This window comes from Tachyglossus aculeatus, unplaced genomic scaffold (genome assembly GCF_015852505.1).
Source record: "Tachyglossus aculeatus isolate mTacAcu1 unplaced genomic scaffold, mTacAcu1.pri scaffold_97_arrow_ctg1, whole genome shotgun sequence".
NCBI classification, from domain to species: domain Eukaryota; kingdom Metazoa; phylum Chordata; class Mammalia; order Monotremata; family Tachyglossidae; genus Tachyglossus; species Tachyglossus aculeatus.
This window is the reverse complement of record NW_024045100.1, coordinates 1,120,232-1,146,418: the sequence shown is the minus strand read 5'-3', so window position 1 is coordinate 1,146,418 and position 26,187 is coordinate 1,120,232. Positions and strand designations below refer to the sequence as shown.

Sequence of the window (26,187 nt, the reverse complement as noted above, 5' to 3'; positions counted from 1 at the left end):
CCCTCTGCTCTTTCCACTAGTGGGCACCCTTTATCTCCACATCAATATTGATCAACCAGTGGTATTCATTGAGCGCTCGCTGTGTACTATACTAAGCACTTGGAAGAGTACAAGAGACTTGTTAGACACATTCTCTGACCACACTGAGCTTGTCTTCCATCCTACTTAAACTATGAGCCCTATGTGTGACCAGAACTGTGTCCAAGCAGCTAACTTGTATCTACTCCAGTGCTTAGAATAGTGTTTGACACTTGGGGAGCGCTTAATAAATAATAAATAAATAAAACATAAATAGACGAGCACACAGTCTAGAGATGCATGGTGGCTGTCTGGATCCTTTCAGGAAAAATACATTTTTTATGGTATATGTTAAGCACTTACTATGTGCCAGGTGCTATATTAAGCGCTGGGGTAGAGTCAAGCTAATCAAGTTGGCCACAGTCCCTGTCCCACATGGGGTTTAAAGTCTTAATCCCCATTTTAGAGTTGAGGTAACTGAGGCACAGAGAAGCCAAGTGACCTGTCCAGGGCACACAGCAGACATGTTTCAGAGCCGGGTTTAGAACCCAGGTCCTTCTGGCTTCCAGGACCGAGCTCTTTCCACTAGGCCACACTGCTTCTCTGCTTTGGCTGCTAAACCCCACACACAATGCTTTTCCTGATAACCTGACAACTGATAGAACAGCACATAGAGTTCTCATGGACCGGTCACCAACTGAGATGGTAGGGATTGAGATGACCAATCTCATCAGCCTCCTCTTCTCCGAACATTGGAACACCAAGAGCCAATCTCTGATTTCACCTCCTCTCTGTTCGACAAGAGGCAGAAACAAGCCGAGCCATAGAGAGGGTGGGTTGTTTGATCCTTCTCCGGTTGGGAGGTGTTGCAGGGCATTGTTGTATCACTGTACCCCCCCCCCCCCACCCACCGTTTTTACTAGTTGGGGTGCTAGCCCAGGGAAAGCCAAAGAGCTCAGAGACAGCGAAATCGCTAGAGACACTGCATTTCCTGCCAGGCCTTTGCTAATCTCCTGGCACACCTGGAGGGTTTTTTTTGGTTTGTTTTTATGGTATTTCACTGCTTTCTATGTGTCAAACGCTATCCTAAGGGCAGTTTGGACAATCCACTTAACCGGTGGTCCAGGAATTCACGTTCAGGTACATAGCAGAAGTCGTAATTTATTCACTGAGTGCTTACTGTGTGCAGATCACTGTATTAAGCGCTTAGTGCAGTGCTCTGCACATAGTAAGAGCTTAATATGACTGAATGAATAATAAATGATAGAAGAAAGGACACGGATGTAACACAGTCCCTGTCGCTTAGGCAGATTACGGCCTGAAAGTGGACAGGAATCATATCTACCACCTCTGTTGTATCGAATGCTCCCAAGTGCTTAGTACAGTCCTCTGCATCATCATCACCATCATCAATGGTATTCATTGAGTGCCTACCATGTGCAGAGCACTGTACTCTCGTAATTCCTTAGTAGATACCATTGATTGATTGATAGTTGTCCTTCATCCTCGAAGAAGATTCCACACTGATAAGAATAAAGTAAGTGCTTAACAAATGCCATAATAATGATATAGTGAGTACTTAACAAATATCATCATAATAACGGTGATATAATAATTGCTTAACAAATTCCATAATGATAATAATGATATGGTGAGTGTTGAACAAATTCCATAATAGTAAGGTATTAAGTACTTAACAAATCCCATAATAATAACATAGAGAGTGCATAACAAATGCCATAATAATAATATAGTGAGTGAACAATTCCTCAGGGCTTAGAACATTGCCAAGTGGCACATAGTAAGCACTTAACAAATACTATTATTATCATTATTACTACTAATAATAATAACAAATCCCATAATAATGAGATAGTGTTTAACAAATACCAGAGTAATAATAAGTGCTTAACAAATGTCATAATAATAATATTGTGAGTGCTAAACAGATAGCATAATAATAATATAGTAAGTTCTTAACAAATACCGTAATAATAATAATATATTGAGTGCCTAACAAATCCCATAAGATAGTGAGTGCTTAACAAATCCCATAATAATAATATAGTAAGTGCTTAACAAATGCCATAATAATAATATAGTGAGTGCTTAACAAATACCATAATAATAATATAGTAAGTGCTTAACAAATACCATAATAATCATATAGTGAGTGTTAACAAATCTCATAATAATAATATAATGGGTGCTTAACAAGTGCCATAATAAGAATATAGTAAGTGTTTAACAAATGTCATAATAATAACAATATAGTAAGTGCTTAACAAATGTCATAATGATAATATAGTGAGTGCTTAACAAATACCATAATAATAATATGTAAGTGCATAACAAATACTGTAATAATAGTACAGTGAGTGCTTAAAAGATCCCAAAGTAATAATATAGTGAGTGCTTAACAAATCCCATAATAAGATAGTGAGTGCTTAACATATATCATAATCATCATTCATTCATTCATTCATTCAATCATATTTATTAAGTGCTTACTGTGCGCAGAGCACTGTACTAAGCGCTTGGGAATTACAAGTTGGCAACATATAGAGACGGTCCCTACCGAACAGTGGTCTCACAGTCTAGAAGGGGGAGACAGAGAACAAAACAAAACATATTAACAAAATAATATAAATAGAATAGATATGTACAAGTAAAATAAATAAATAAATAAATATCATCATCATCATTAATCGTATTTATTGAGCGCTTACTGTGTGCAGAGCACTGTACTAAGCCCTTGAGAAGTACAAGTTGGCAACATATAGAGACAGTCCCTACCCACCAGTGGGCTCACAGTCTAAAAGGGGGAGACAGAGAACAAAACCAAATATACTAACAAAATAAAATAAATAGAATAGACATGTACAAGTAAAATAAATAGAGTAATAAATGTGTATAAACATATATACATATATACAGGTGTTGTGGGGAAGGGAAGGAGGTAAGGTGGGGTGGATGGGGAGGGGGAGGAGGAGGAGAGGAACGAGGGGGCTCAGTCTGGGAAGGCCTCCTAGTGGAGGTGAGCTCTCAGTAGGGCCTTGATGGGAGGAAGAGAACTAGCTTGGTGGATATGCAGAGGGAGCACTGTTTAAGCGCTGGGGAGGTTATAAGGTGATCAGGTTGTCCCACGGGGGTCTCACAGTCTTCATCCCCATTTTACAGATGAGGTAACTGAGGCACAGAGAAGTTAAGTGACTTGCCCAAAGGCACACAGCTGACAATTGGAGGGGCTGGGATTTGAACCCATGACATCTGACTCCATAGCCCGTGCTCTTTTCCACTGAGACACACTGCTTCTCAGTGCACTATAGGTAGATTAAATACCTAATTCCTGACCAGAAAATACCAAATGCCACCCATTTCCAAGAAAATAGTGAAGACCTTCCTAAGGAAACAACCCTGTAACAAGTAATTATTTGTTTTAAAAAAGAACGACTATCTGTCCCTGCTCAGATACAAAAGGGCTCCACATAGATGAAGAAAAATGCTCATTAATAAACAGTTCTTAACAAGTGTTGAATTTGAATTGGAGACTCTGACTTAAAGGTTGTGTCCAGGAGTGACTTCTAGACTGGAATCTTGTTGTGGCTTACCACCTCCGTTATATTATACTCTCCAAAGGGCTTAGTACAGTGCTCCGCACACAGTGAGTGCAGAATAAATACAAATGATTGATTGATTAATTCCTAAATGGAGTTGACCAAACACATAGAGTCATCTCTAGGTTTTTGAATAATGTCCAACCGTATTGATTTAACTGTAGTTTATTTATATTTGTCATTATTATTAATAATAATAATGCCATTTATTAAGCACTTAGTATGTGCAAAGCACTGTTCCAAGTGCTGGGGAAAATACAAAGTGATCAGGTTGTCCCACGTGCGGCTCACAGTCTTAATCTCCATTTTTTACAGATGATGTAACTGAGGCCCAGAGAAGTTAAGTGACTTGCCCAAAGTCACACAGTTGACAATTGGTGGAGCCGGGATTTGAACCCCTGAACTCTGACTCCAAAGCACGGGCTCTTTCCACTGAGCCACGCTGCTTCCCCAATGGTATAATGGTATTAATGGTATAATGGTATTTATGAAGTACTTAGTGTGTGCCAGGCACTCTTCTAAGCACTGGGGAGATGCAAGCACACCGGGCTGGATATAGTCCCTTGTCCGACATGGGGCTCACAGTCTCAAGTCACATTTTACAGATGAGGTAACTGAAGCACAGAGAAGTGAAGTGACTTGCTCTAGGTCACCTAGCAGAAAAGCTTAATATTTATTTATATTAATGTCTCTCTCCCCCTCCAGACTGTAAGCTAACTGTAGGCAGAGAATGCATTGGTTTAGTTTGGATCATATAGTAAGTGCTGAACAAATACCATAATAATAAAATAGTAAGTGCTTATCAAATCCCATAATAATAATATAGTGAATGCTTAACAAATGCCATAATGGTAATATAGTAAGAGCTTAACAAATCCCACAGTAAGATAATGAGTGCATAACAAATGCCATAGGAATAACAATATAGTGGTGTGCTTAACAAATGTCATAATAATAATATATAGTAAGTGCTTAATATATACCATAATCATAGCAGAGTGCTAAACAAATATCATAACAGTCTAGTGAGTGCTTAACAAATACAACAGCAATGATTATAATATTAATCATGATTATAAATCTAGGCAGATAAATCTAAGTGGACCAATCTCTCCCTTGCGTTTTGCAATTCTTCTGCTTGTAGAGGTTGAACATAACGGCCTACTGGGAATTTTAGCCTCTGCAAGCAGCCGAGATCTCCAGGGAATGGGAGAAGAGGAGAGTTGTCCTTTTTTCAGGAGTTCATAAAACCGGCTCCTCTGTTTGTTCAGCACGTTGTTCTGAGAGTAATTGCCACCAATTCTGGGCTCAGATGGGAAGACGATCAGAGATCTAGAGTACTTTCTGGGGATCATGGGTGCGGTGGCTGAGACCCGGGTAAATGTGAGAGCTAAGGAGAGAATCCATCAATCAATGGGTGCTTACTGGGTACAGAACACTGCACTAAGCACTTCGGAGAGTGCACTAGTACAGAGTGGATAGACACGTTCTCTGCCCACTGCCTATTTGTTTTGTTTTGTTGTCTGTCTCCCCTTTCTATACTGTGAGCCAGTTGTTGGGGAGGGATGGTCTCTATTTGTTGCCGAATTGTACTTTCTAAGCGCTTAGGACAGTGCAGTGTTCTGCACACAGTAAGCGCTCAATAAATACTTTTGAATGAATGAATGAACAAGCTTACAGTCTCGAATTAGAGGCAGACGTTAGTCAATCAGTGGTATTACCCAGCATTCACTGTGTACAGAGCACTGAACGAGCGATTGGAAGAGTCCAAGATAACAGACTTGGTGGACATGATCCCTGCCCCAGTGAGCTACACTGTACATGGGAGGCAGACATTCGTCAGTCAATCAGTGTGGTATTTAGTGAGCGCTTCTGTGAGGAGTGCTGATTTAAGCAACTGGACTAGTATGATATAACGGAGTGGGTAATAATAATAATGATAAATCTCCCCCTTTTAGATTGTGAGCCCACTGCTGGGTAGGGACTGTCTCTATACGTTACCAACTTGTACTTCCCAAGCGCTTAGTACAGTGCTCTGCACACGGTAAGCGCTCAATAAATACGATTGATGATGATGATGATGGTATTTATTAGGTGCTTACTATGTGCCAAGCACTGTTCTGTAGACACATTCCCTGTCCACAACAACCTGACTGTCTAAGAAGAACCGTGAGGAAGGTGACCTTGATTTTCCTGATTTTAAAAAATGGGGTATTAAACTGAGGAAATTCAGAGAACTGAAGTGGCTTGCCCAAGGTCACACATCAGGCAAGTGGCAGAGCCGGGATTATGCTCTTTCTGTTAGACCAAGATCAGCATACTGTTTACAGGACAGGGGATGACTAGGCTGGATGTTCTCCCTCCCTCCCTCCAGGCTCGTATATCCTCCTTCCTTCAGGATATTTCCATTTGGATGTCCCCCTGCCACCTAAAGCTCAACATTTCCAAGACTGCGCTCCTTATCTTCCCTCCCAAACCCTGACCTCTGCCCGACTTTCCATCAGTATGGACGTCACTACCATGCTTCCCGTCTCACAAGCCTGCAACGTTGACACCACTCTCTCATTCATCCCGCACATCCAATTCTTTACGAGAACATGCTGGCCTCACCTTTAGAACATCGCCAACATCCGCCCTCTCCTCTCCAACCAAACTGCTACCTTGCTGGTTCAAACCCTCATCCTATGCCGACTGGATTACTGCATTAGCCTCCTTTCTAATCTCCCATTTTACTGCCTCTCCCTGCTTCAGCCTATACTTCACTCTGCTGCCCAGATTATCTTTTTACAGAAACGCTCCCCTTCACACAAATCTCCAGTGGTTGCCTATTAACCTTCGCATGAAGCAAAAACTCCTCACTCCCATCTTCAAAGCTCTCCATCACATTTCCCCTTCATACCTCACATCCCTTCTGTCCTTCTACAGCCCAGCCCGCACACTCTGCTCCTCTGCCACCACCCTCCTCACTGGGCATCGTTCTTGCCTGTCTCACCGCCAACCCCTGGCCCACGTCCTGCCTCTGGCCTGGAATGCCATCCCTCCACACATACACCAAACTAGCTCTCTTCCCCTCTTCAAAGCCCTACTGATAGCTCACCTCCTTTAGGAGGCCTTCCTCGACTGAGTCCCCCCTTTTTCCTCTGCTCCTCCTCCCCTCCTCATCGCCCCGACTCCCTCCCTCTCATCGACCCCCTTTTTCAATAAATATGATTGAATGAATGAATGTATGAATGAATGAAGTCTTAACCTGCCCTCCATCCTGCCGTGGCCTGTGATATGGTGCCTTGGACTATATTCATTCATTTATATTAATGTCTGTCGCCCCATTTAGACTGCAAACTCACTGTGGGCAGGGAACATGTCTGCTAATTCTGTTGTATCGTAATCTACCAAGTTTTGTTTTGTTGTCTGTCTCCCCCTTCTAGACTGTGAGCCCATTGTTGACTACGGACCATCTCTATATATTGCAGACTTGTACTTCCCAAGGGCCTAAACTCTGCACACAATAAGCGCTCAATAAATACGATTGAATGAATGAATGAATTTAGTACAGTGTTCTGTAAATAACCAATAAAGGCATTGATCGATTGACTGATTGTGAGAAGCAGTGTAGCTTAGTGGAAAGAGTGTATGCTTGGGAGTCAGAGGTTGTGGGTTCTAATCCAGGTTCTGACACTTATGAGTTATGTGACATTGGGCAAGTCACTTACTTCTCTGTGTCTCAGTTATATCATCTGTAAAATGGGGATTAAGACTGTGAGCCCCACGTGGGACAACGTAATTACTTGGATTTACTCAGTGCTTAGAACAGTGCTTGGCACATAGTAAACGTTTAACAAATAGTATTATTATTAGTATTACTATATGCAATGGTACTGAAAATTGGAGGAGCTTGTGTTCAGCTGTAGTTGCAGCTTTCTTAGTTTTGCAGAAAAATTAAAGTTTCTCGGATTTTTCTCAAATATTTCCCTTCTAATCAATCAATCAATCAATCAATCGTATTTATTGAGCGCTTACTATGTGCAGAGCACTGTACTAAGCGCTTGGGAACTACAAATTGGCATCACATAGAGACAGTCCCTACCCAACAGTGGGCTCACAGTCTAAAAGGGGGAGACAGAGAACAGAACCAAACATACCAACAAAATAAAATAAGTAGGATAGAAATGTACAAGTAAAATAAATAAATAAATAAATAAATAGAGTAATTTTGCAATAGTCAATCCATCAATCAATCAATAGTATTGATTGAATATCTTTCATTTGTAGAATGACCCCGTCCCCTCCGGACTTGGGACGAAGCCCCCTGGGCCCCTGGCAGAAGAGGGGAGGCCCCCGCGCCCCGAGTTCAATCGACATCAACGACGACCTGGGCCGCTCCAACGTCGACCCCCATCCCTTCCCCCAATCCCCCCGACGGTGCCCCTGTCGCGTCAGGCCTCGTGGCCGTGGCGATAGCCCGACACCGACCCGGCCTGTACGGGGCGGCCCTCCGCCCTCCCGCCTCTCACCTCGGGTCGCGCGAGGAGGTTCGCTCCGCTCCGCTCCTTCCCGGGCTCCGGGGGGCTTGGGATTCCCGCCAAACGAGTCCCCCTTTCCCACCGGAGAGAAAGAGACAAAATGGAAGAAAAGCCAAAAAAAAAAAAAAAAAAAAGGAGAAATCAGCCTCAGGGGACCAGGGCCCAAATGGAAGAACGAAAAACACACAAAGAAAGGGGAATCGCACAAGAACCGACTCTGAGAGTGCGGCCGCCAAACTCCAAATGAGTTTAGGGTCGGGGGGTCTTCTTGGTCTCCTTACCCGGACCCCCAAAGTCCCCGCCCCATTGATACCAGAGCCGGTCCTTCCCTAGCTCGCCTGCGAAACGCTGTGTGTGTGTGGGGGGGGGGGGGGTTGTGTGTTGTGCGTCTGGGTGTGGATCTGGGTCTACACCACGGCAATCCCGGGCCCAGAACCCCTTCAGTTCTCGCCAACCGTGCACACCCTCCCCAGATTCGGGTGCAAACTCACTGGAAATAGCAATTCTCACCTTGGAAAATACCTAATGAGGGCCCTGGAAAAACAAAAAAACCCCTCACTCTTCTTCCTGACTTTGCGCTAGCCCAGAGAGGGGGAAAAAATGCAATATCTTTTCAAAAGGAGAGAACAGGGCTGAAATTCACATGATGGCGGCCCCTCTAAGGCTTTGAGAGAATCAAATTAAAGACACCGTCAAAACACATCCCAGGCCATGAAATGGTGAGCCCCGGGTGATTTATTATTGTTTATTCCGTGCAAAAAGAACACGTCCAGGATTCAGGGTGGCTTTTTCCCAAAACTCCTTAGTTATCGACAAATTCATCCAATCGTATTTATTGAGCGCTCACTGTACTAAGCACAAATTCATTCATTCATTCAATCGTATTTATTGAGTGCTTACCGTGCGCTGTACTAAGCGCTTGGGAAGTACAAGTTAGCAACATATAGCAACAACGGTCCCTACTCAACAATGGGCTCACAGTCTAGATGAATGCAAAAGTTAAACGAGAAAGAGAACATGGCTTTAGAATTGGATTCGTGGCTTATCTAGCCAGAGAAGCGTATCCCATCAGTTTGAAGTGAATTCCAAGGATGAAGAAGAAACTATCTGATTCAAAAATAACCAGCTGGCAAGTTTTATAAAGGGCTGGAATAAATTGGAGGGTTAGGATGCAGGTGGCATCCATGTCAGATTTATAAACTGTACTTTGTAGTGCTTTCCAAAATTAAAAAAATCACATTCACTCCCCACTTTCCAATGAACAGTACATACTGAATCTCATATTGATGCCCATTGACGAGAAATGGTCTAGGAGGTAATGAGAAGTGCAAAGTTAAAGTGCAAGCACTGATCATTGCAGTGACATCGGGGGGTCTCACCTTCCTGCAAAACACACAGTATGGTCACGATTCGGCTGTGCAAAATTGAAAGGCGAGAATTAAGAAGTTATTTCAAGCACACTTGCCTGTTTATTGATATTGTAACTAGAGTTACTAGCAGCTCCATTATACTTTATCCAAGAAAGGGTTCCTTTAGTCTCCCTTTCAGGCTGCAAGAATCAGTATTTTAAAGTAAATCAAAAGAATACTTAATAAGTGCTACACACCAAAGTAGTAAGTGAGTCACACTGGAATTTTTCCTTCGGGCAAAGCTTTCATTTCAATTCACATTTCTATTAATTTCATATACTGGGATTTAACTCAACAAAGAATATCAACTTTGCCACTTACAAGCTGAGTGGGTTTATATTTTTACCTGCATGTAAGACTAAAGAACAGGTTGTGTGTAACATTCACTGCTAAAAGATGTCATGCTTAAATGCACCTTAAAATAGAAAATTATTACCTGTGAAAGGTACACGGAGAGGAGAGTTTTCTTTCAAATTATTAATCACTTCACTCTTAATACGTAAGTAACCTTTGCTTTCTCCATCTGCATGACATTGGCTTGACAATCAGAAACACTATCATTGATGTAATCGATGTTCGCAGTTGGTGATTCGGTCTCCTCATTAATGCTATGTACATTTTTATCCCCGTCTCCATTCTCTTTGATGGCCTGTTCCCTTCTTTTTGAAAGTTTTTCTCTTCTTTCTGGGAGTTCTTCACGTTGCTATTTCCCACCCACCCCCAAAAAATAGTAAATAAAATTACAAAAGGAAAACGGCAATACAAAGACAATAGATGTTGATTTTTCTGAGGGAGTCTACCAAACAAGATTTCAATGATTTCCCAAGCTAGGTTTTGAAATTGGAATAAAAGGGCTGGAATTATCCAAAATATAGATTTATTCCTTTTTCTGACAATAGTGTACTAAATCAGTGCATTCTTCGGTATTTTTACAGCAAGGACAACAGTGAAATCTCTAATAAGCCATACCTTTAGCAGCCTGCTCATATCAGTCTCCATACCGGAAGTTGTCATTCTCTGTGACCCTACGTTCAAGTCGTTGCCACTTCATCTGGGCAGTTTTTGACGTGAGTGCTCGACGGGTCATTCCGCTTTTCAGGTATTTCTTCCTGTGATCATTTTTATGACATTTTTATCTGAAATTCTTTTAGAATGGATCATCCATGCAACAAATCTTTCAAATTGAGTGTCTCATTTGAGAACAACCCTCGCATGAAAATGCTCTCACACAACCTAGGAAACATCTTACCTGGTTCTACTGGCTGCAGTTGCTGGCAGTGCTTGCACTCTTGCAACAGGAATTCTCATTTTCTGTCAGGATCCAGCCTTAGTCGAATCAGGGTCTCCGGCAGCTACAGTGGAACTCGGGTCTTGAGCAGGAGAATCAGGGGCACTCGGCTTTCGACTAACCTTCCCTGCTACTTTCTCAGACATGGGTCTTACTTGCGGCCGAAGAGCTGTTACCTGAAACAGTGAGGAAAATGCATCATTCGCCTCCTCTTTGAAGTCATTCCATTTCTCTCCAAAGTCACAAAGATTTCCCGGAAGTAACTGGAGGTTCTGTTCCCCTACCTCTTCGGTTTTACGTCAAAGAAACCACTTCTTGATTTCTTTTCTGAGCTTCCAAAAGCCTGAATTGATGCTGCAAATAATATCAAATAAATCAGGAGTGAAAACAAAGTAAAATCTAGTGTTTACTTTTTATGCTTATCCCTTAGACTGTAGACTCATTGAGGGTAGAGCTTTTACCAACTCTGTTGCACTATACTCTCTCAAGCACATAATACACTGCAGATAATATGCACTAAATAAATACCACGGATTCGTTGATTGCCCGTGTGTATCTTCTTTCTCTGTCACCTCCCCACCCCAACTATGTATATCTTGCTTATCCATTCGTCTATAGGATAGAGGTCCATTAAATTGTACACTCTTTTACTGCCAGGTATGTGTATCCGTGTTTCTGTGGTTGGTACTTCCCTAAGCACTTAGTACACTGTTTTGTACTCAGTTGATTGTATTTGTATTTATCGTATTTATTAAGGGCTTACTGTGGGCACAGCACTGTACTAAGCGCTTGGGAAGTACAAGTGGGCAACATAGAGAGACGGTCCCTCCCCAACAGTGGGCTCACAGTCTAGAAGGGGGAGCCAGAGAACAAAAAAAAAATCTTAACAAAATAAAATAATTAGAATAAATATGTACAAATAAAATAAATGAAATAGAGTAATAAAATAGAGTCATAAAATAAATAAATATCTTACTGTGTGCAGAGCACTGTATTGAGTGCTTGGAGGGTACAATTCGGGCACAGATAGAGACAATTCCTGCCCAACAATGGGCTCACAGTCTAGAAGCCGGGGAGAAAGACAACAAAACAAATAGACAGGCATCAATAGCATCGATATAAAGAGAATTACAGATATATACACATCATAAATAAAATAAATAGAATAATAAATAGTGGAAGATGAAATAACGTTGTAAAACCTGTCTTGTTAATTCAATCAGTAGTATTTATTGAGTGCTTACTCTGGGCAGAGCACAGTACTGAGCACTTGGGGGAATACGATAAAGAGAGTAGACCCAATCTTTGCCCTTGAGAAGGGTAGAGCAGCACGGCCTAGTGGAAAGAGCACGGGCTTGGAAGTCAGTTCTAATCTCGGCTCCACCACTTGTCTGTTGTGGAACCTTGGGTAAGTCACTTCACTTCTCTGGGCCACAGTGACCTCGTCTGTAAAAGGGGGACTAATACTGTGAGCCCTATGTGGGAAAGTCCTATTGTGCCTGACCATTTAGATTATTTAATAATAATGATAATTGTGGTTATTTAGTTTAATAATTTAATTTAATAATTATGAGAAGCAGCGTGACTTAGTGGAAAGAGCCCGGACTTGAGAGTCAGAGGACATGGGTTCTAATCCCAGCTCGGCCTCTTGACTGTTTGTGTGACCTTGGGCAAGCCACTTCACTTCTCTGTGCGTCAGTTTCCTTATCTGCAAAATGGAGATGAAGACTTTGAGCCCCATGTGGACAAACAGATCACTATGTATCTACCCCAACGTTTAGAACAGTGTTTGGCACATAGTAAATGCTTAACAAATACCATTATTATTATTATTACTTGTTAAGCATCTGTCATATAGTACGCACTTAACAATTAGCCCAATTATTATTTACAAGTTGATGCTTGTAAATACCATCATTTGATTCACTACATCTTTTAATGTGCACGTTCAATTAGTATCTATGGGCTCTAGATAGAGAAGGAGATGGAGAAAGCAAAAATATGCACCTCTACCCAATCACTTATATACACAGGTACATTTTAATTCATTTTGATTTACTCTTTAATTTACTTTATATATATATATATATCTATATATAGATACATAAGTATGTATTTACCTCTATATTTGAAAACCTGCCCATCTGTTTCATTGGGCTCCTGTTTTATTTTGGCTCTTTTGCAAAATACTTTGCAAAATATACTTTTTTGTAAAAACTCTGTCTTTGCTCCACAATAGTCTACAACCTCCTTGTTACTGCTGTGCTCTCCCAAGAATATATACAGAAGCTTTTTTTTTAAGATTATTTTATGGGGTGTAAGAATTCTTAAAGTGTTCTTAGGTAAAATAATCTGACTATGCTTAATTACCTGGTTGCTCCTGAACTGAAATTTTTTTTCCTTCATTGGGAATTGCTAACCAAAGAGTGGTAATCAAGGAGGGGAAATCATGAAGTAACACTTTTATTTAACATGTAAAGTAAGACCCATGTGGAGTAAAATTTAGAAGGTTTTTTGTGTTTTTTTTTTTTTACCAAAAATAACCTCTTCTGGTCCCAGAGGAGCAAACTGGAATGAAGCCTACATCAGTAGGCTTGCTAATAAGAACTATGATCCAATTATACAATTTGCTTCACTATCACTATTTATTTTTATTTCATCAGTGGAATTTGGAATCGTCTACAGAAATGCATATTTTTAAATGGTAACTGCAGAAAATAATATATCTTATTGGGCCCGGATTTCAAAATTTTAACAATGTCATTCATTCATTCAATCATATTTATTGAGCGCTTACGGTGTGCCGAGCACTCTACTAAGTGCTTTGGAGAGTACAACATAACAAACAGACACACTCCGCACCCACAACGAGCTCACGGTCTACAGGGGGAGACAGACATTTATAGAAACAAATAAATTACAGATATATATATACTTCATGCTGCTGCCCGGATTGTCTTTGTCCAGAAACGCTCTGGGCATGTTACTCCCCTCCTCAAAAATCTCCAGTGGCTACCAATCAATCTGCGCATCAGGCAGAAACTCCTCACCCTGGGCTTCAAGGCTCTCCATCACCTCGTCCCCTCCTAACTCACCTCCCTTCTCTCCTTCTACAGCCCACCCCACACCCTCCGCTCCTCTGCCGCTAATCTCCTCACCGTACCTCGTTCTCGCCTGTCCCGCCATCGACCCCCGGCCCACGTCATCCCCCGGGCCTGGAATGCCCTCCTTCTGCCCATCCGCCAAGCTAGCTCTCTTCCTCCCTTCAAGGCCCTACTGAGAGCTCACCTACTCCAGGAGGCCTTCCCAGACTGAGCCCCTTCCTTCCTTTCACCCTCGCACCCCACACCATCCCCCCCATCTTACCTCCTTCCCTTCCCCACAGCACCTGTATATATTTATATATGTTTTTACATATTTGTTACTCTATTTATTTATTTATTTTACTTGTACATATCTATTCTATTTATTTTATTTTGTTAGCATGTTTGGTTTTGTTCTCTGTCTCCCCCTTTTAGACTGTGAGCCCACTGTTGGGTAGGGACTGTCTCTATATTTCGCCATCTTGTACTTCCCAAACGCTTAGTACAGTGCTGTGCACACAGTAAGGGCTCAATAAATACGATTGATGATGATGATGATGATAAAGATATGCAGCAGATATGCTTCAGGGAAGCAGCATGGCTCAGTGGAAAGAGCACGGGCTTGGGAGTCAGAGGTCATAGGTTCAAATCCCGGCTCTGCCAATTGTCAGCTGTGTGACTTTGGGCAAGTCACTTAACTTCTCTGTGCCTCAGTTACCTCTTCTGTAAATGGGGATTAAGACTGTGAGCCCCCTTTGGGACAATCTGACCACCTTGTAACATCTCCGGCGCTTAGAACAGTGCTTTGCACATAGTAAGCACTTAATAAATGCCATCATTATTATTATTATGAACATATGTGCTGAGGGGATGGGAGGAAGGATAATTCTATTTATTTATATTGATGCCTGTTTACTTGTTTCGATGTCTGTCTCCCCCCTGCCCCACCGACTGTAAGCCCGTTGTGGGCAGCGATTGTTTCTATTGCTGAACTGTATTTTCCAAGTGCTTAATACAGTGTTCTCCATGCAGTAAGCGCTCAATAAATACGACTGGTTGAATGAACAAATGAATTAATGACGGAGGATGAAAGAAAGGAGCGAGTCAGTGATGTAGAAGGGAGTGGGAGAAGAGGAGAGGAGGGCTTAATCAGGGAAGTTCTCTTGGAGAAGGCGCTATGTGATTATCTCCTTTACTGGAAGATGTTAAAGAATTTGCTTGTTCTTGCAAACATTCTTTAGTATTGGCAGAGGCAGAATAGCAGGCACCAATGCTCTTAGCCAGGATGGTATGCATGCCTTGTGGGGTTTTTTAAAAAATTATTATTCTTATTCAATTGATAGAAGACCTTCTTGAGGTAGGTTTTGGAACCTATGATATCGCAAGAAGCTTCAAGATCATTCTAACTTGCGGCTGAGGCCTTGGGAAGTGTCCGAACACTTTCTCATATTGTTCTTCTTATATCTCCCGGACTTTTAAATAATAGTAATAGTATTATAATTATTAAATTATTATTAGCATTACATGCAAACACTGGGGTAAACTACAAGAGAATCATACCGGAACAGTTCCTGTCCCACACCGGGTTCACAGTATAAGAGAAAGAGAGAACAGGGTTGTTGTTTTTTTAATCACCATTTTACATTCATTCAATTCATTCAATCGTATTTATTGAGCGCTTACCGTGTGCAGAGCACTGTACTAAGTGCTTGGGAAGTCCAAGTTGGTAACATATAGAGATGGTCCCTACCCAACAACGGGCTCACGGTCTAGAAGTGTACAGATAAGGAAACCAAGGCGCAGGGAAGTTAAGTAGACTTCCCAAATAATAATAATAATGAAATTAATATTGGCATTTATTAGTCACATGGGGCTCCAGACTCCCAGACGCATGCTCTCCCCAATAATCCACGATGCCGCCTTCTAGGTGGGAAGGATCTCTATTGTAAATTCACCACTACCTCTGTTGGCAGTTCCAAACAGCTTCTTCCCATTACGATTCCCAGTTTTCAGTGGCAAGTGGCAACTGTGGCTGTGACAACTTGAAACCCACGTAGAGAAAGTAGATCCTGACAAGTCCCAGAGGAGTCGACGAGAGGCCCCTCTGGGTGACGGGCTGAACTAAAGCCGCAATTTCAAAACCAATAAGCAGCGTGGCTCAGTCACGGGCTCTGCAGTCAGAGGTCATGGGTTCAAATCCCAGCTCTGCCAATCGTCAGATGTGTGACTTTGGGCAAGTCACTTCCCTTCTCTGTGCCTCAGTGACCTCATCTGGAAAATGGGGAATAAGGCTGTGAGCCCCGTGGGACAACCTGATCAGCTGGTAACCTCCCCAGCGCTTAGAACAGTGTTTTGCACATAGTAAGTGTTTACTAAAATGCCACTATATAAAAAGATCAGTTTCACTGCCTAAAATCAGATTGCAATCAATGAATCGATCAATGGTATTTACTGAGTGCCGTGTGCAGAGCCCTGTGTTAAGCACTTGGGAGAGTAGAGTACAACAGAGTTGGTAGACACGTTCCCTACCCACAGGGACCTAACAATCTATAATCAACGTGGAAAACAGCATGACCTAGTGGAAAGAGCACGGGCCTTGGAGTCAGAGGACCTGGGTTCTAATCCCGGTTTCCTACTTGTCTGCTGTACGACCTTGGACAAGTCACTTCACTTCTCCGTACCTCAGTTCCTACACCTGCAGGAAATGGGGATTCAAAAGACTACGAACCCATGTGAAGACTAGGACCCCACGCTGAGAGGCAGCATGGCTCAGTGGAAAGAGCCCGGGCTTTGGAGTCAGAGGTCATGGGTTCAAATAATAATAATAATGATGATGGCATTTATTAAGCACTTACTATGTGCAAAGCACTGTTCTAAGCACTGGGGAGGTTACAAGGTGATCAGGTTGTCCCAAAGGGGGCTCATAGTCTTCATCCTCATTTTACAGATGAGGTAACTGAGGCACAGAGAAGTTAAGTGACTTGTCCAAAGTCACACAGCTGACAATTGGCAGAGGTGGGATTTGAACCCATGACCTCTGATTCCAAAGCCCAGGCTCTTTCCACTGAGCCACGCTGCTTCAAATCCCGGGTCTACCACCTGTCAGTTGTGTTACTTTGGGCAAGCCAATTAAGTTCTCTGTGCCTCAGTCCCCTCTTCTGCAAAATGGGGATTAATACTGTGAGCCCCCCGTGGGACAACCTCATCACCTTGTAACCTCCCCGGCGCTTAGAACAGTGCTTTGCACAGAGTAAGTGCTTAATAAATGTCATCATTATTATTATTATGTGGGACAAGGACCGTCTGATCTACCCCTGCGTTTAGAACAGCTTAGAACACACACAGTAAACGTTTAACAGATTCCCTTAAAATAAACAAAAACAAAACCAAAAAATGTATGGGGGCATTACCTTTCATTTAATGTAACATTACTATTAATCATAAAAAATATAGATAATTCAGGAAATAATAATTATCCCATAACTTTTTCCCAGAAATTCCACAGATAATAATAATATCGTAATGGTGGCATTTATTAAGCACTTAGTATGCGCAAAGCACCGTTCTAAGTGCTTGATTCCACTAACACAGTGATAGCAGTGTCCTAGAGTTAAAAATCCTCCAACTCACGTCTCGTTTCTGTTGGTCTTCTTTAAGCTGCGCAATCTCACGGTTTCTTCGAGATTCTGTCATCTTGTTCTTCTTTCATTTGTTTCATTAAGCGTACCTATAGAGGTAAGCAAGACGAGCTCATTAATACTACATTTCCACATTAAGAAACATGGGAAGTACAATAGATGGCCTATGATCTACCCTGACTCACGGCTTCTTCTCACCCTCCCTCAGCCCTACAGCACTCGTTCATATTCATTCATTCATTCAATCGTATTTATTGAGCGCTTACTGTGTGCAGAGCACTGTACGAAGCGCCTGGGAAGTACAAGTTGACAACGTATAGAGACGGCCCCTACCCAACAATAGGCTCACAGTCTAGAAACGGGCTCACGGTCTAGAAAAGGGCTCACACTCATGTCCACAGTTGTCCGTTATTTATTTATATTAATGTCTATCTCCCCCTCTAAACTGTGAACTCATTCCCTGCCTCTGTTATACAATACTCTCCCATGAGGTTAGTACAGTGCTCTTCACACTGTAGGTGCTCAATAAATATGACTGATTGGTCGAGATTGTCTAGGTTTAGGGCTACTGCCTCTAAGTAGCCTTCTCCACCACGGACTTGCCTTTCTAGTCTCACCTGTGCCTTCCTGTTTTGGGAAACTGCCATGGCTCTCTAGACCCATTTTCCCCACTCTCCACCCTACAATGTGGACTAGGAGCCATAGGCAAGTGACTGATTGAAGATTCCCATCAGGGAGGTGAGAAAGGAGGAGTGCCTGCACACTTTTTACACTTAATGTACGTTAATGTGTTAACACTATTCTGAAAATTTTACGAGCGCCTGCACACTTTTACGCTTAATGTACGTTAATGTGTTAAAATTACTCTGAAAATTTTACGATAGAAAATTGTATTCAATGACATGAAGTTTTGATTAACTTGGATCGTACATTTCCCACAAATAGCTGATCTAAAATCTGTTATTCTCTTGTGATTTTAATGTCCAACACAGGAAAATCTATCCTCCAATGTGACACAAAAGGTTTCCATCCTAGATGGCTGAAAAATGTCTAACAAGGAACAGTGAATTTTTAACTCTACTGAATGACAGCCAATCTATCTGTAATCATAACATCAGGTCAAAGCATAGCATTTGCAATTAAAAATGGAGAACACTTTGCAATCTCCTAGCTTCGCACTAAATGCCAAGTTTCCCAAACTCCAAATTTAGTGTTTCTTTCAAAGAAAATCTATACCTTTGCCTTTTTCATTTCTGTCCCATCCTGCTGCAATTTCTTCAGCTGTCTTTCATATTGAGTTTGACTTTTCAGCACACGTGCATGCTCTTTCTGAGCAGTCTGGAGTCGCTGAAGTTCTTTACTCATGGTCTGCGGCTACTTATATTCAGATTTAACTTTTTTGGCTTTCTCTTCTGAATCAGATTCCACCAGGCCTTAATGACAAAAGGAAATTTTCTTCTATTAATTTTTACGTTACTTTAGAATTCACGATGAGAGATCATTCAATGACCTCACAACTACTTCCGATAGCCTGAGAACATTCGCTATTCCTCTCACGCTTTATTGTCATTTTGACCGTTGCTATGTTAGATTTCCCAAAGAAAACCCAAGACATGATTTTACGTGGCCTAAATTCAATGGATGAATAGAATATTCTCAATATTGAAAACATCAATGATGGTCAAATCAAGAAGACTGAACTGACCACTCACTGTGTGCAGAGCACTCTACTAAGTGCTTGGGATAATACAGTACAAATATAGTTGGTAGATATCTTCCCTGCCCACAAAGACTTTATAGTCTAGAGGGGGAGACAGACATTAAAATAAATTGGCAGATCTGTACATAAGTGCTGTGGGGCTGAGGTTGGGGTGATTATCAAGTATTTAAGGGTTACAGATCCAAGTGAACAGGCAAACATCAAGCATATTAAGGGGTACAGATCCAAGAGCATAAGCAAAGTAGAAGGGAGAGGGTGTAGGGGAAATGAGGGATTAGCTGAGGAAGATCTCTTGGAAATGTGACTTTAATAAAGTTTTGAAGGTGGTGAGTTGGGTGGTCTGTCACATCTGAAGGAAAAGGGGAGTTCCAGACCAGAGAGAGGACGAAGGCAAAGGATTCAGCGGTGAGAATGATGAGACTGACGTACATTGAGTAGGTTGGCATTAGAAGAGCAAACTGTGCAGATTGGTTGTAGTACGAAATTCAGAAAAGACAAGGTAGGAGGGGACAAGTTAATTGAGTTCCCTAAAGCCAATGGTAATGAGTTTCTTTTCGATATGGAGGCTTGTGGAATTTAAGCACTTACTATGTGCCAGGCACTGTACTAAGTGATGGGGTGGATTTGAGCAAATTGGGTTGGGCGCAGTCCCTGTCTCACATGGGGCTCAAAAACTTAATCCCCATTTTAAAGATGAGGTAACAGAGGCACAGAGAACTTAATAGGCTTTCCCAAGATCACACGGAGGACAAGAGGAAGAGCAGGGGTTAGAAAGTAGGTCCTTCTGACTTCTGGGTCTGTTCCCTACTCACTAGACCACGTTAACTTCAGGGGTGGTGAGGAGCAGGGAAACGTGAACAGAACTTTTTTTTATTAATAGTATCTATAAAAAACACTGTAGGAGTTTACAATTCTGAAATAAACAGCAAATCAATTCATGATCTAGATAGGACACTTGTTCTAATGCACATTTCACATAGGTCTTACTTGAATTTTTCTTCCCTTAAAAAATGGAAATGGGTAAATAAAATCACACATAAAGGTAACTACATTAAATTCCAGTTCTTACCTAAATTCTGAAGCACTTGATCTCTTTCGAGCCGAGTATCCCGAATTTTACGCTGCAGCATCATTACTTTCTCTTCGTACTGCTTCTTCGGGGTCTGCAGCCTTCGTTGACTGTTTTCGAGTCCATCGATCAGCTTTGGCTTTATCGCAATTTCACAAGTAATGTTGGCTAAGTCTGCCTGGTAATTAGCTATTTCAAAAGAAAAGAAAAGAAAATCAATAAGCATATGTCAAAAAGGTGTTCCTGAAAGGAAGAGAGGAAAATAAGAGAACAGAAAAATGACCATTTCTAATTCACTCAGGGTGTAACGTGAGAGTTATTTGGGCACACCACACAGAGCTTGAAGATACTGACTGCTCTCAGGGCCTGAGACATCAGATACCAACCGTATTAAGGAAGAAAAGGAACAACATATTGATCAAATGGAATAACGGGTCAAACAAAACATCGTCATCTGTGAAGCTCAGGAAACCCTGTGGGCTTATTTGGGACAGCAGACTTATAATATCCTTCTAGGGGATAGAGACAAGAAGGCCCTGAAGAGCCTGGCGTCGACACTGAAGATACAGCTCCCGAAAATTGGAAAATGCTGCAAATCTTCAGCATTCTGTTCCCTTCGATTGTCATAGATATGAATCATCTATTGAAAACCAAGTGGGAAGGAGGAGGGGGTGGCCAGATAAACAGTGAAAAAAACAAGGCCATGTGCATGTAGACTCACGGCAGCCCTGACAACCACTGACAACTAGAGACAGCAGATATCAGGGACGAGGGGGAGCAGACTGCCCACTTAAAACATTAATTCATTCATTCATATTTACTGAGCACTTCCTGTGCGCAAAGCAGTGTACTAAGCGTTTGGGAGAGTACAATATAACAATAAACAGACACATGCCCTGCCCACAACAAGAACACGGATCCCGGGGCTGAGTTCCAGCTGGTTCTGGTTTACTTCTGACAGATGACGCTTTTTTAATAATAATAATTATGATCATGATGGTATTTGTTAAGCGTTTATTATGTGCAAGTCACTGTTCTAAGCGCTCGGGGGGATACAAGGTTAACAGGTTGTACTGTACTCTCCCAAGCGCTTAGTACAGTGCTCTGCATAAAGTAAGTGCTCAATAAATATAATTGACTGACTGATCTTTTCTTCTCTGGATGAGAATGGCTTTCTTGAACTTTCTCCCTCAAGAGTACATAATCTTCACACACCCAGAATAGAAATATCTAAAGTGTCAGATATTTTTAACCATGATACACATTTTTACTCCGGATAGTTAGGTAAAGTCTATTAAAACCTTTAATTTCTTGATCATTTAGCATTCTATGGGGTCTTTTTCTGTCGGGCCATAACTACAGAAAGCAATGAGATTAGAATCAGTGCTGGATTAAGGTTTGGAATAACAAAAATGCATTCTTATGGGGAGAAGCAACGTTCTTAGATTATCCTCCCTCACTTTCATTCAGTTGTACTTCCCAAGCGCTTAGTACAGTGCTCTGTACACAGTAAGCGCTCAACAAATACAATTGATTGATTGATTGATTCAATCGTATTTATTGAGTGTTTACTGTGTGCAGAGCACTGTACTAAGCGCTTGGGAAGTACAAGTTGGCAACATACAGAGAGGGTCCCTGCCCAACAGCGGGCTCACAGTCTAGAAGGGGGAGACAGACAACAAAACAAAACATATTAACAAAATAAAATAGAATAAATATGTACAAGTAAAATAAATAGAGTAATAAATACGTACAAACATATATACATATATACAGGTGCTGTGGGGAGGGGAAGGAGGTAAGATGGTGGGGGGGTCACTTCACTGACCCCAGATACCACAAGGTCACACTGAGTAATCATCATCATCAATCGTATTTATTGAGCGCTTACCGTGTGCAGAGCACTGTACTAAGCGCTTGGGAAGTACAAGTTGGCAACATATAGAGACAGTCCCTACCCAACAGCGGGCTCACAGTCTAAAAGGGGGAGACAGAGAACAAAACCAAACATACTAACAAAATAAAATAAATAGAATAGATATGTACAAGTAAAATAAAAGAATAAATAGAGTAATAAATATGTACAAACATATATACATATATACAGGTGCTGTGGGGAAGGGAAGGAGGTAAAATGGTGGGGGTGGAGAGGGGGACGAGGGGGAGAGGAAGGAAGGGGCTCAGTCTGTAAAGGCCTCCTGGAGTAGGTGAGCTCTCAGTAGGGCCTTGAAGGGAGGAAGAGAGCTAGCTTGGCGGATGGGCAGAGGGAGGGCATTCCAGGCTCGGGGGATGATGTGGGCCCGGGGTCGACGGCGGGACAGGCGAGAACAAGGTACGGTGAGGAGATTAGCGTCAGAGGAGCGGAGGGTGCGGGCTGGGATGTAGAAGGAGAGAAGGGAGGTGAGTTAGGAGGGGACGAGGTGATGGAGAGCCTTGAAGCCCAGGGTGAGGAGTTTCTGCCTGATGCACAGATTGATTGGTAGCCACTGGAGATTTTTGAGGAGGGTAGTAACATGCCCAGAGCGTTTCTGGAGTAATAATAATTATAACTGTGGCACAGATCTCAACATTGTGGTGGGTGGGTATGTGTGCTGCCACAGGATGGAGGGAAGAGTAGAGATACATCTAAATGCTTAGAGGGTAAAGATTCAGGGTGGAGAGATGAGGGTTTAATCAGGGAAGGTCTCCTGAAAAAAGATGCGACTTGGGAAGGGATTTGAAGATGGGAAGAATGCAAGTCTGTTCTAGACTGTGAGCCCGTTGTTGGGTAGGGACCGTCTCTATATGTTGCCAACTTGGACTTTCCAAGCGCTTAGTACAGTGCTCTGCACACAGTCAGCACTCAATAAGTACGATTGAATGAATAAATATGACCGGCCATCCCAGAGAGTGAGGAAAAAGGTTACGACAGAAATCTTTCCAGGAGGGCTCCAAACTACCCCGTCTTGGGTTTAAGAAAGAGTCCCTGGGGGTGCCTAGAAGATAAAGATAGAGAGTGCAGCATGGCCTAGTGGATAGAGTCCAAGCCTGGGAGTCTGTAGGTCACGGATTCTAATCCTGGATCCACCACTTGTCTGCTGCGTGACCTTGGGCAACTCACTTCACTTCTCCGTGCCTCATTTACCTCATCTGTAAAATGTGGATTGATACTGTGAGGCCCACATGGGGCAGGGATTGTGTCCAACTCGATTTGCTTGTATCCACCTCAGAGCTTAGTACAGTGCCTGGCACAGAGTAACAAATACCATTATTATTATTATTATTATTATTATTATTATTATCATCATCATCATCATCATCATCAATGGAAGGGTCCTGGCTGGAGCAAGATTTCCAGAGCAGCCCTGTCCCCCACAAAGATGTTCCAGGGGGACTGTCCCAAAGAGACATTCTGGGATTGTCCCACAATTCTGAGACAGTGACTGCAGAAATTCCAGAATACTGCGGAAGCAGCATAACTTAGTGGAAAGAGCAAGGGCTTGGGTTCTTTAGAGAAGCAGCGTGGAAAGAGCACGGGTTCTGGAGTCAGAAGTCATGGGTTCAAATCCCGGCTCCGCCACTTGTCAGCTGTGTGACTTTGGGTAAGTCACTTAACTTCTCTGGGCCTCAGTTCCCTCATGTGGAAAATGGGGGTTAAGGCTGTGAGCCCACCGTGGGACAACCTCATCACCTTGTAAGCCCCCCAGCACTTAGAGAAGCAGCGTGGTTCCGTGGAAAAGGCACGGGCTCTGGAGTCAGAGGTCATGGGTTCGAATCCCAGCTCTGCCACTTGGCAGCTGTGTGACTTTGGGCAAGTCACTTAACTTCTCTGGGCCTCAGTTCCCTCATCTGTAAAATGGGGGTTAAAACTGTGAGCCCCCCCGTGGGACAACCTCATCACCTTGTAACCTCCCCAGCGCTTAGAACAGTGCTTTGCACATAGTAATCGCTTAATAAATGCTATCATTATTAATAAATGCTATCATTAATCGATCAATCGTATTTATTGAGTGCTTACTGTGTGCAGAGCACTGTACTAAGCTCTTGGAAAGTACAAGCTGGCAACATATAGAGACAGTCCCTACCCAACAGTGGGCTCACAGTCTAGAAGGGGGAGACAGAGAACAAAACCAAACATACTAACAAAATAAAATAAATAGAATAGATAGGTACAAGTTAAATAAATAAATAAATAGAGTAATAAATATGTACAAACATATATACATATATACAGGTGCTGTGGGGAAGGGAAGGAGGTAAGATGCGGGGGTTGGAGAGGGGGATGAGGGGGAGAGGAAGGAAGGGGCTCAGTCTGGGAAGGCCTCCTGGAGATGAGCTCTCAGTAGGGCCTTGAAGGGAGGAAGAGAGCTAGCTTGGCTGATGGGCAGAGGGAGGGCATTCCAGGCCCGGGGGAGGACGTGGGCCGGGGGTCGATAGCGGGACATCCCGGCTGAGTAGGTGCGAATGAGGTTGTCGTTAATGTAACTGGGTGATAACAAGGGCCTTTTTCCCGGGGTGGGTGGGGGGGAGAGTCAGTCAGGACCGAACCGGGAAGGGGGGTTGGGGGGCACTATAAGGAAGGTCGCTTAAGTGGGGGGGAGTGGATTAATCCCACCTCTGCCACTTGTCTGCCATGTGACCTTGGGCAAGCCACTTCACTTCTCTGCGCTTCAGTTACCTCATCTGTAAAATGGGGATTAAAATTGCGAGCCCCACGTGAGACAACCTGATTATCCTGTATCCACCCCAGCACTTAGAACGGTGCTTGGCACATAGCGCTTAACAAATACCATAATTATTATTATTATTACTATCCATTTCACCACGGTGTGGGTCCATCTCAGTGGTCGACACAGTGCAGGACAGGAAGTGATCCCAGGCTGGACCAGAATTCCAGCAGCCTCAGTGGAGCAAGGCCTCCTCCCCAAAGAGATGAATTAATGGTCCATCCCCAGATTAACTTCAGACACTAGTCGCAGAGAGATCTTTTGCGGGGGGTCTGGGGAGGGGGAGAAGGTGGATGGCGGGGAAAACCCCTTCTGCGCGACCCTAAAACTGATTCAACCATGAGCAACATAAACTATTAACCTTCAGTTTATGGCTGAATTGATGTAAAAAATTCTACCAATTGGAAATCTGAAGTATTGTTATTTTAATAATAATAATGATAATGTGGTATTTGTTAAGCGCTGGAACGAGCACGGGCTTTGGAGTCAGAGGTCATGGGTTCAAATCCCGACTCCGCCACATGTCTGCTGTGTGACCTTGGGCAAGGCACTTAACTTCTCTGAGCCTCAGCTACCTCATCTGTAAAATGAGGATTAAGACTGTGAGCCCCACGTGGGACAACTTGATCACCTTGTATTCCCCCTCAGCGCTTAGAACAGTGCCCTGCACATAGTCAATGCTTAACAAATGCCATTATTGTTATTATTATTATTATTATTATTATTATTATTATTATTATTATTATTATTATGTGCAAAGCACTGTTCTAAGCGCTGTGGAGGATACAAGGTGATCAGGCTGTCCCATGTGGGGCTCACAATTTTAATCCCCATTTTACAGAGGAGGTAACTGAGGCCCAGAGAAGTGAAGTGACTTGCCCGAAGTCACACAGCTGACAGCTGGTGGAGCCGGGACTTGAACCCCTGACCTCTGACTCCAAAGCCCGGGCTCTTTCCACTGAGCCACGCTGCTTCTCTAATGTCACTAAGGAACTTGGAAATAGTTAACTTTCATTCATTCATTCATTCAATCATATTTATTGAGCACTTACTGTGTACAGAGCACTGTACTAAGCGCGCATTTACTGTGTACAGAGCACTGTACTAAGCTCTTGGGAA

General features: G+C 42.6%; 1 pseudogene; it reads right to left on the bottom strand.

Annotated features, from left to right (window-relative positions):
- Positions 1-10,878: 10,878 nt before the first annotated feature.
- LOC119924362 lies at positions 10,879-21,688 on the bottom strand (annotated as a pseudogene).
- Positions 21,689-26,187: the final 4,499 nt, after the last annotated feature.